The sequence below is a fragment of the Mustela lutreola genome, chromosome 3, assembly GCF_030435805.1.
Source record: "Mustela lutreola isolate mMusLut2 chromosome 3, mMusLut2.pri, whole genome shotgun sequence".
NCBI classification, from domain to species: domain Eukaryota; kingdom Metazoa; phylum Chordata; class Mammalia; order Carnivora; family Mustelidae; genus Mustela; species Mustela lutreola.
The window spans coordinates 107,073,867-107,084,078 of record NC_081292.1 but is presented as its reverse complement, the minus strand read 5'-3'; the positions used below and the strand labels follow the sequence as shown (position 1 = coordinate 107,084,078).

The 10,212-nt window shown below is 51.4% G+C and overlaps 1 long non-coding RNA gene across 1 annotated transcript; it reads right to left on the bottom strand.

Moving 5' to 3' along the window:
* Positions 1 to 2,057: 2,057 nt before the first annotated feature.
* Positions 2,058 to 9,885, bottom strand: LOC131826914 (uncharacterized). Its single transcript, XR_009351805.1, has 3 exons — positions 9,552 to 9,885; positions 8,994 to 9,066; positions 2,058 to 8,291 (listed from the first exon to the last, which is right to left on the bottom strand). It is a non-coding gene; the product is annotated as an uncharacterized LOC131826914 (long non-coding RNA).
* Between the last annotated feature and the right edge of the window lie 327 nt (positions 9,886 to 10,212).

Genomic DNA, 10,212 nt, shown 5'->3' with positions numbered 1-10,212 from the left:
CCACAGAGAGCATCTTCCCAAGGCACAGAACAGGACAAGGGCAAGAGGATGCAAGGGACAAGAAGAGTTATCGACACACAAAGCTCTGGGCAGGAGTTAGGTGACAGGGCTCCAACCCCAGCTTGGCCATTCATTCATGTGATTTTTTTTAGGCAGGTGGTTCTGCCATGCTTGGTCTCAGCTGCCTCCTCTGGGGATGGGGTGTTGGAGTAGGTCAGAGATTCTCGGAACTTATTACACCTACTGTTTGTGGCACATGGGACAATTTTAGTAGATCCCAGCCTCTGTCTGAATAGCCCCCCCCTCCCCTCTGCATGATGGAACAATGTGACTTCTGGGCCACCTCTCTCGTCGAGCAATCTAGATGGAACAATAGGCAGGTGACTTCTGAGGCCACTATCCATTCGTGTGGTTCACCATGTGGAGCACTTATAGTTGAACCTGAACATTTATAGTTCAACCTGTAGTTGAACCTGAACCTGTATGGGTGGCGGGGAGTTTATCTGTGAGTCTAGCCCAGGGATGGCTTGGGTCTGGGGTGAGGTGAGGTCAAGTGTCATGCCAAGAAGGGGAAAATAGGGGCACCTGGGTGGCTCAGTGGGTTAAAGCCTCTGCCTTCGGCTCAGGTCATGATCCCAGGGTCCTGGGATCGAGCCCCACATCGGGCTCTCTGCTCGGCAGGGAGCCTGCTTCCTCCTCTCTCTCTGCCTGCCTCTCTGCCTACTTGTGATCTCTCTCCCTCTGTCAAATAAATAGATAAAATCTTTAAAAAAAAAAAAAAGAAGGAAAATATTATGGGCTTCTGTTTAGGGTGGGGATATGAAGTTCCTTATAGAACACTTTACTGGCGTTTTGTTTGTTTGTTAAAGTAAGTCTATTTAAGAAAAGTGTGAGTGTGGACAGAGCATGTGAACGTGGAAGGTCTCATGATGGTGGTGGTCATGGTGCTGGGCAAAGTGATCTTGTTGTGACAGAAATTTAAGGAGGAAATAATACAAATTCGACACAAACTCTTACAGAAAATGAAAGCACTCGTTTTCAGTTCATGCTCTGAGGCCAGCATTACTTTGATATCAAAACTAGACAGAGACACTACAAGAAAAGAAGACTTCAGACTTATCTCCTGTGAATGTAAATACGAAAGTTTTCATTGAATTTAATTCAACAACATAAGAAAAAAGAAATCTACCATGACCCAATGAGTCATCACAGAAATGCAAGGTAGTGTAATATTAGAAAATCGGTCAATGAAATTCATCATATTAACTGACTAAATAGGACAAGGATGGGATCCTGTCATAAGGTGAAGAAAATACACATGACAAAAATCCAGCCCCTGTTCATGATAAAGACTCTCAGGGAACTAGGAACAGAGAGGAAGGCCCCCAATCAGACAAAAAGCATCTCCAGAAAAGCTACAGCTAAAATCATACTCAGTGGCAAAAGACTACGTGCTATGCCTCCACAAATGAGCCCCCCTCTTTGTTCAAACAAAGAGGTCACCAAAAAAGCTATATGGATGGCAAATCAGCACAGGAAAAGGGGTGCAATTTCATACGTCATTCAGAAAATGTACATGTAAGCCACAAAATACTACTATGCCTCTAAGAGCAACTCTCTCTTCAGGCTTGTTCTGTTGCGTTGTTGAATGTCCGCCCCACAAGAGACGCTTGGCTACCTCTCATTTAGCCCAGAAGACACATCTCCTTCCCACACCTCTAGCTGAGATCTTAGCTTTGCTCAGAAACCTCCACATCCTGCTTCACTTTTTATTTCAGCATCGTCAGGAGTGAAAGGAGAATCATCGATGTATGGAAACATCACAGTCTTTGCAGCAAGGGGAAGCAGAGCACAGTGTTGGGAAAAGTCTAAGAGACCCTATAGAGAAACTGGGCTCCAGACCTCTCCGAGCAATGAGACCCTCCAGCACGCATCTGCCTCTCCAGCACCCTGGGGCCTCCACAACCACATTTGGTCCTTCCCCGGGTTGCACCAACCCCGCCTTTCCAGTGCGTGTGCTCTGCGCCCCTACCTCCCTGCACATCTCTCATGTCTGTGATGAGCTCCCCCTGAGAGCTCCCCCTGAGAGCCCACCCTTCCCAGCTCCTCCCATTGGGGGACACTCACATAGGTCTCTGGTCAGGTACCACTTCTTCCAGGAAGGCTCCCTGGCTGACCGTCTGAGGATAGGAGTGTTGGACCTAGGCTGGGGATGCTGTGTCCCAGCAAGCCTATATGGGCCACCAAGACCCCAGCAAGGGTGAGTCGGGGCTGGAGCTCAGGATGACACCCAGTGTTTCCCTGCTAGAGATGGTTTATTATAAGATGTTCAGGCATACACAGTAACAGAGAGAGCAATTTACTTATTTATTTATTTTTGAGACAGTGAGCACGAGTGGGGGAGGGGCAGAAGGAGGGGGAGAATCTTAAACAGGCACCACACCCAGCACAGAGCCCAATACAAGGCTCGACCTTGCCTTCCTGAGATCAGGACCTGAGCTGAAACCAAGAGTCAGACCCTTAACTGACTGAGCCACCCAGACGCCCCAGAGAGAGCAATTTAAAACAAACGGTCTGCACCTGTCACTCAGTTTTAACAATTATCCACTGGGTCCAGCCCCAGCTTCCACCACTCATGGGGTCTTTTCCCCTATACATAGCTCAGTACACACCTCTCAAAGAATGAGGCTCTCGTTCAAAATTCTCAATGCTTAGTCTGCAAAATGGGAACAAGGTACCTGTTGGAGCACCCCATAGGCTAGGTGCAAAGATGGTGTGAAATGTCTTGGCACCCTAACCAGGGCCAGGGCATACATTGCTCGGTGCCTAGGTCATGCTCAGCTTTTCATAGTGAAAACCTCCTGGGTACCTTTCCTTCTTACAGTTGACAGATTGAGGGCACCTAAAAGGTCAGTTGGTTACGTGGTTAAGTGCCTGGGTGGCCCAGTTGGTTAAACATCTGCTTTGGCTCAGGTTGTGATCCCAGGGTCCTGGGGTAGAGCCCATGTGGGGCTCCCTGCTTAGCAGAGAGTCTGCTTTTCCCTCTCCCTCTGCCCCTCTGGTTGTGCTCTCTGTGTCTCTCTCTCAAAAATAAATAAATAAAATCTTTAAAAAGAAAAGAGTTGGCAGATTGACTCTGGTCTCAAGACCACCAAATCTTACACAACTGAGTTAGAACCTACATACTTTCTCTTCCTTACAAAAAAATCCTAAACATTAGGTGCAAAGCCCATTTGCTTCCATATTTGCAAAACAGAGTATTTCAAGTTTACATTCAGCTGGGTTTGGGAATATGGTGTGATGGAGTGTGGAGGGCAGGGAACTGAGGCCCGCTGGGAATGCAGGCTCAGCTCTGCCCCTCAGTTGTCCGGTGACCACAGATAAGACCGGCCCCTCCCTGTCCCCCAGTCTCAGGGCCCGGGCTCACCACCCCAGCCTGTTCCTTCTCATGCCCTGGCTCTTATCTGCCTTGGTCTTTCTCAGTGCTGTTCTCCCAGCCTAATTCTCTGCCACCCTGTAGATGAAAGATGATCAATCTCAGCTCAGGGGCTACAAGGACATTACACATTAGCCCAGTCCCTGTGGCTCTGCCTTCATAGCCTCCATCATTCTGTGTACTGGTTTGCGGCACTCATCAACTGGCAGGTGACCCACACCAGGTGCTTTACCCTTACTCACTTTTACAAGTTCTTCCTAATAGGGACACCTAGGTGGCTTAGTTGGTTAAGCAGCTGCCTTCTGTTCAGGTCATGATCCCATGATCCCAGGGTCCTGGGATTGAGTTCCGCATTGGGCTCCTTGCTCCGCAGGCAGCCTGCTCTCCTTTTGGCAGCAGTTCCCCCTGCTTGTATGCTCGCTTTCTCTCTCTTTCTCTCTCTCACTCTCCCCCCCCCCACCCCCTGATAAATAAATAAAATCTTTTTAAAAAAAAAACAAAAACAGAAAACAAATTCTTCCTAACAACCTAGAGGGACGATCCTCTCCACAATCCTGCTTTTAAACTTTTTATATTGAAATAATTTCAGACTTGGAAACTCTGGCAAAATAGTCGAAAAAGCTCGCCCGTGCCCTTTATCACTTCCCCTCATGCAAATGCCGTATGGGTCCTGGTGGGATGACCAGAACCAGGACATGGACGGAGGGGAGATTCTGCTCAGTTACTTACAGCCCTTACTTAAATTCTGTAAGTTTTCCCGCTAACATCCTTTTCCAGTCCCAGGATCTCCCAGGATCCCACTCCGTGTTTGGCACTCACGTGCCCTCAGAACCCTCCAGTCTGGGACGGCCCCTCCCTTTGTTGTTCCTTGGTTTTCACAAGCTGGACCCCTTTGAGGGGGTCCGACCAGTTGTTTTGCACAGATGTCTCTCAGTGTGGGCTTGCCTCATGTTCTTCATGTTTAAATTCGGATTGTGTGTTTTGTGACCCACATAAGGGAGGCTGTGCCCTGCTTGGTGCCCTTGATCTTGCATTAATCTCATTTTAAAGAGGAGCAGACCACAGCACTCAAGAGTCAAGAAACTAAAAAAAAAAAATAAAATATATATAAAATAGCTAACATGCTGAGCACTTACTCATATTCCAGGACAAGTACTATATGGGGATATATTATTTAATCACTTATGTATCTGGGGCACAATAAGTGGATCCCCCGACTCATCAGCCAGCCAGGAAAGGAATGGGGAGAGGACGGAGAGTGGCAGGAGGCAGGGACAGCTAGAGTAAGGACAGTCATGACCAGGGAGGGGTATTCCGAGGCAGGCACTGGTTCCCTGGGGTGCACCTGACCCAGGCAGATAGGGACAGAGCTCAGAATAGAGGCCCCCACAGATTAAACCAGGAAGCAAGGCCTCACGACTAAGGCTGGTCATAGTGGGCGGCTTGCTGGGACCTTGCAAGTGGGGTGGGCTTGCTCTGGGGGTCATGCTGACGGACAGCCTGGACCTGAGCCAGACGGGAGTGGCAGCTATAAGCAGTCTCTACCCCCGTTCTGCTCACAAGGGAAGGGAACAGTGTCCCCTCAGTGTCCCCTTCAAGGGTCTCCCAGCATAAGCTGGTCATGGAGGGGAGCAAGGAGGGGATGATGGCCCCCACACTCCACATTATAAAAATACGTATCTTTCATGCCCTCAGCCCACTGCTGTCTCTGCCACGGCCTGCCAACTCCACCTGCTTCCTCCCTCCCTCTTTCTGACTCCCCTCGCAGCTCCCCATTGCTGGTATACCTCTTCCTCTTTGTCTGTCTCTTCCTCCTCTCTCTCTCCCTTCTTACCTGCCCTTACCTTCTCTGTGGGACTCAGTAAATGAAAGAGTAGCTGTGGAGACAGGAGAGCTGCCATCCTGTCTCCTGCTGTCCCCTCACCTCTCTGCCCCCTCTCTGCAGGCCCTGCACTACTCAGCCTGCCCCTCCAGGGTGCTCCTGGCCCCAGGCACCTTCAAGAAGATGCTCTTGCAAGCCTTGCTTTCCCCCAGCCATGGACAGCACCCTGCCCTATCTACCTCAGGACAATGCGGAAGATGGGGAGGATTTAATTCCGGATCCTTAGACTCCTCAGTCTTGGGCAAGGCCAGTAAGGCACGTTTTTTCATTGTTACACCAGCCAAGCCCCATTTGCCGCTGATCTGGACCGCAATCGGAAGGTCTGCCATTCACCATTTCCCTCTCCAGACAACCCCCCACCCTCCCCACCCTGGGGCCTCTCTAAAGTCCTCTCTGAAACTTGGAAGGATTCTGGCTTTAAACGTTGTTTGTGTTTTCCCACGGGTTTTTACGCGGGTCTCCTTCTGGCCATTCTTCCTTGGAGGGTGGGGTGAGGAGGTAACACAAAAAGGAGAAGCTTGTATTTCACTGACTTGGGAGTCAAACCAGCCCACTTCTGCCTTTATCCTCACCACCAGCCTGATTGCTATTCTCTCTCGCATCTTGAACCCCAAATTACATTTATCCTTTGGGGCCTATTTTGTAAGACCAGCCCACCACTCTGGCGGTGATCTTGGGGATCACTGAGGGATCCTGGATGCCTTGTCCGTGCCCCCCACGCCCGACCATGCAGCTCCCATTGGCTTCACCTCTTCAGACCTGTTCTGAGCAGGAACCCTGGGGAGAGGACAGCAGGGACAGTAGGCCCCTCTCCGGGTGCACACTGCCAGGCTTCAGTGCCTCTGGGTACAGTTGTGCCATCTGTGCTGACCTTGGGACCATCTCTGCCTCATGTGCCCAGGCCAGGGCGAGTTCTGTGGGCTGGCTGGTAAGCCGGAAGGGTGTCAGAAGCTCTGTGTAGCCCACGACTACAAGAGAAATGTGCTTTGGGACCCTCTTCCCTAGCCTTCTCCCCTTCTGTCCACTGCTTGGTCCTCTGTGTCCTCCTTGGCCCCATACAGAATGACAGATCCCCACCTCTCTTCCTCTTTGAGGCACATCTGTGCCCATCAACCCTGTACCAGGGAATACGGCCACGTCTTGGCCTTTAAGGGGCTCAGGGCACAGTATCTTCTCAGGGTAGCCTGCCTGTCACCTGTGTCTATGCTGACACCTCCCACTATGGGCTACCCCGTAGGTGCTGTCTAGCCACTGACCTCACATTATGCATGCCTGCCTTTCGCTTTTTTCCCCTGAGACTGGGACAATGTCTTGCCAGAATCCTATCCCTCCTCCCCACTCCCCAACCATGGCCTTGTCAGTCAGTGCTTCGTGTATTAGCTGCTCCATAAATAGACCAAGGGATGGATCATGGGCTATGGAACCAGAGAAGAGCCACAGGCTCGGGACCAGCCTCTCCCCAAAGAGTGGGAGGTGTTTCCCAAGGTCACAAAGCTACTGGGATTTGGTAGGTAATCAATTATAGAGCTTCCCACATGCTCTATTTACTGTGGGGGACTCCATGAGATCCTCCTTGCCATAAATGCTAGCTGGTATCACCACAGCAAGTTGAAACATATGAAATTTCCATTTCTGCCATCAGAAGTGGTCAATTATTGGCAATTTCATATGGTTTGATAAAATTTTTTGGTTTCAAAATTCTTACCTTGTTTATTAAATGAATGTATTTTTATTTTTACTTATTTTTATATTTTTCAAGATTTTATTTGTTTATTTGACAGAGAGAGAGAGAGAGAGCGAGAGAGGGAACATGTGCAGGGAGAGTGGGAGAGGGGGAAGCAGGCTTCCCGCTGAGCAGAGAGCCCAAGGCAGGGGCTCCATCCCAGGACCCTGGGACCATGACCTGAGCCGAAAGCTGCCCCTAAATGAATGTATTTTTAAAAGAAACTTTACGGGCCACCTGGTTGGCTCAGGTAGTGGAGCATGAAACTCTCAGTCTGTTGGTTGCAAGTCTGAGCTCTGTATCGAGTGGAGAGATTACTTAAAAATAAAATCTTTAGGGTGCCTGTGTGGCTCAGTTGGTTAATTGTCTGCCTTCGGCTCAGGTCACAATCCTGGAGTCCTGGAATCAAGTCCTGCATCGGGCTCCCAGCTCCATGGGGAGTCTGCTTCTCCCTCTGACCTCGCCCCTCTCATGCTCTCTCTGTGTCTCTCTCAAATAAATAAATAAAATCTTTAAAAGATAAATCAAGAAAAATAAAAGAAACTTCATGTCCTTACCACATACGGGTAACTAAAAAAGGTGACATGCACCTACACATAATGCGAGTAAAATCTTATTATTAGATCCTGCTTCGAGGTTCTCCCTTCTCCAGGCATTGTCCTGACGCCGTGTTCGCCTCATTGAAGGTGGAGACCTCCAGAGGTCTCCAGAGCACGTGGGCCCCACTGCTTCCTTTAAGGAATCAGAAGAGTTCCAAGAGTGCAGTGATGGATGGAGTCCTTCGGTGATCAGTGAGCCTCAGCAGCGCCTTGGCTCCCAGAATCTGCCGCCTAAGGGAACCCCTGGATTTGTGGGATGTGTTCTGAAAGACTGTCCTGAAACTGCCTCGCCCCAGTGAGCCCAAGCCTATAACTGCCAAGCTCTGGCCCCAGGCTCCAGGCGGAGGGTCCTTCTCCCTGTAGCTTCAAGGGCCCGAAGGAAGTTGAAGACCACCTGGTACCATCTCTTCATTGTGCAGGTGCAGAAACCAAGACCCAGAGGAAGAAGGGCTTTTTCACAGTCACCCAGCAAATCAGGGCAGTGGCCTCCTAAAACTTAGGTCTCTGAACCCCAGCCCCTTCCCCCTTCTGCTCTACCTTACCCCAACCCTACAAGACCCCATTCACTTCTGCACCACGCCCTCCTCCTTGGGCAGAGACCAGGGATGCCAAGGCTTTCTGAGGGCACGACTCCCTGGGCTGCAGTTGTTCCTGGTGAGGCAGAAGAAAGAAAAAGGGCCAGGTCTTATTCATCTCTACAGCTTGCACAGTGCCCGGCACTAAAAATGCATGCTGGGGGGCGCCTGGGGGGCTCAGTGGGTTAAGCTTCTGCCTTTGGCTCAGGTCATGGTCTCAGGGTCCTGGAATCGAGCTCCGCATCAGGCTCTCTGCTCAGCGGTGAGCCTGCTTCCCCCCAACCCCCCACCCTCTGCTTACTTGTGCTCTCTCTTTCTATTAAATAAATAAGTAAAATCTTTTTTTAAAATGCATGCTGGACAAATAATTAAGCATTGATTGAGCACCATTTGGGGTAGATGCCGTGAGCCCATGTTAAAGGAGAAAAGTTGAGGCCCAGGGAGGTTGAATGGCTTGCCCAAGGCCACACAGCTAGTAAATGGGGTTGTCAGGCTCAGAACCCGGTTCAGCCAGACTCCAAACCTGAGCTGCTCCCACCTGGCAGTGCTGCCAGCTCTCCCAGTGTTCTGGAGGGTTGAGAGGACAGAGGGGAGTGTGCTTAGCCCATGAGAGGGGAGGCATTCTTTCAACCCCAAGCCTGGAGCTTGGGGACTCTCCCTTCAGCCTCCGGAGCCCAAGCACCAGGCTAGATCCCCCCTCATGCCCACTCCACTCCTCCACCAACAGCTGCAGAGGGTGCCTCTTGGGGACAGAACTGCTGCCTCCAGCACGTCTTACCTGGCCTCTTCTGGAGCCTCCTTTCTTTGCTCACTCCGGTCCCCTGCATTCCCTTCTCCACAAAGCGGTTATCCTGGAAATTAGACCAAGTCACCTCAAAATGGAAACTCTGCACTGGCTTCCCATCCCCCTTAGGTAAATGTCGAGGTCCTGGTCCTGCCCCCCCCGCCACCCCAGGCCCTGCAAGAGGGCTGTGACCTCTGAGACCTCCTTCCTACCTCATGCCAGCCCCCTCTTTCCAGGCAGACAGACACTGGGGACTGCCCTCACCTCCTTAAAAACAAAAACCCATCCCGTCCTCAGGACATCACATTTGCCAACCTGCCTCCTGAAACGCTCCTTCCTCGGGTACCTACACGACGGACCCCTTTCTTTATTGGCTTATGGGCTGCTTCCACTGGAATTCGAGCTCCAGGGAGAAAGGACCCTCTGTGTCCCCAGCCTCCCTGGCAGACCCCCACCATGCACGCGGCCTGATCCTGTTCCCTAGGAACAACCCATGGCCCGATCCTGGTGCAGGGCTGAGTCTCAGAGCCAGCTGTGCCCTCCTCACCCCACCTGGAGCTCCTCGAACAGGATAAATGACCGGCGTGTCCTTTCGGGTGCGCCGGCTGGCCCTGGAGTGTCCACATTGTTCCTGGAAATTAGCAGCGGTCACTGCCCTCAGGGGAATCACTCTACCCCACGGGCCACCGCACTGGGGGGGGGGAGGAGAAAAGAAAAACAAGATCCCCAGGCAGGCCAATGCCGGTGCCTTTTCCCTGCCTGAGACGCACACTTCATTTAATTTTCATAGTGGAGGGAGATGTGGGGTCTTTTGAGCATCGATACCCTCGTGGGCCAGTCTAAGTGGCAGACAATAAGTGGAGAAGCCAGCGCAGAGCGCAGGGCCCCCCTGTCACTCTTGCAGATTAACAACTTTATCCGAGCCTTTGTTGATATTGACACTCGGTTGCTAGGTAACATGTTTACCGCCCAATGAATAGGGACTTGAGGGCCAGGGGGCACAGTCAACAGATTGGCAAATAAGGCGGACGTGCTGTGACTTGATGTGCCCGCCATGGTGCCCAGGAGCAGTGCGGGGACGCCAGTCTGCCCTCGGGCTACCCCAGCTTGACTCGGGGTCAGCGTGGTCAGGGGCCCAGGTGGGGCAAATCCAGGAGAGTAGCTGTGTTTTCACCCGGGGTCTGTCCTCACAGTGCCATCGGTGTCCCCAGCC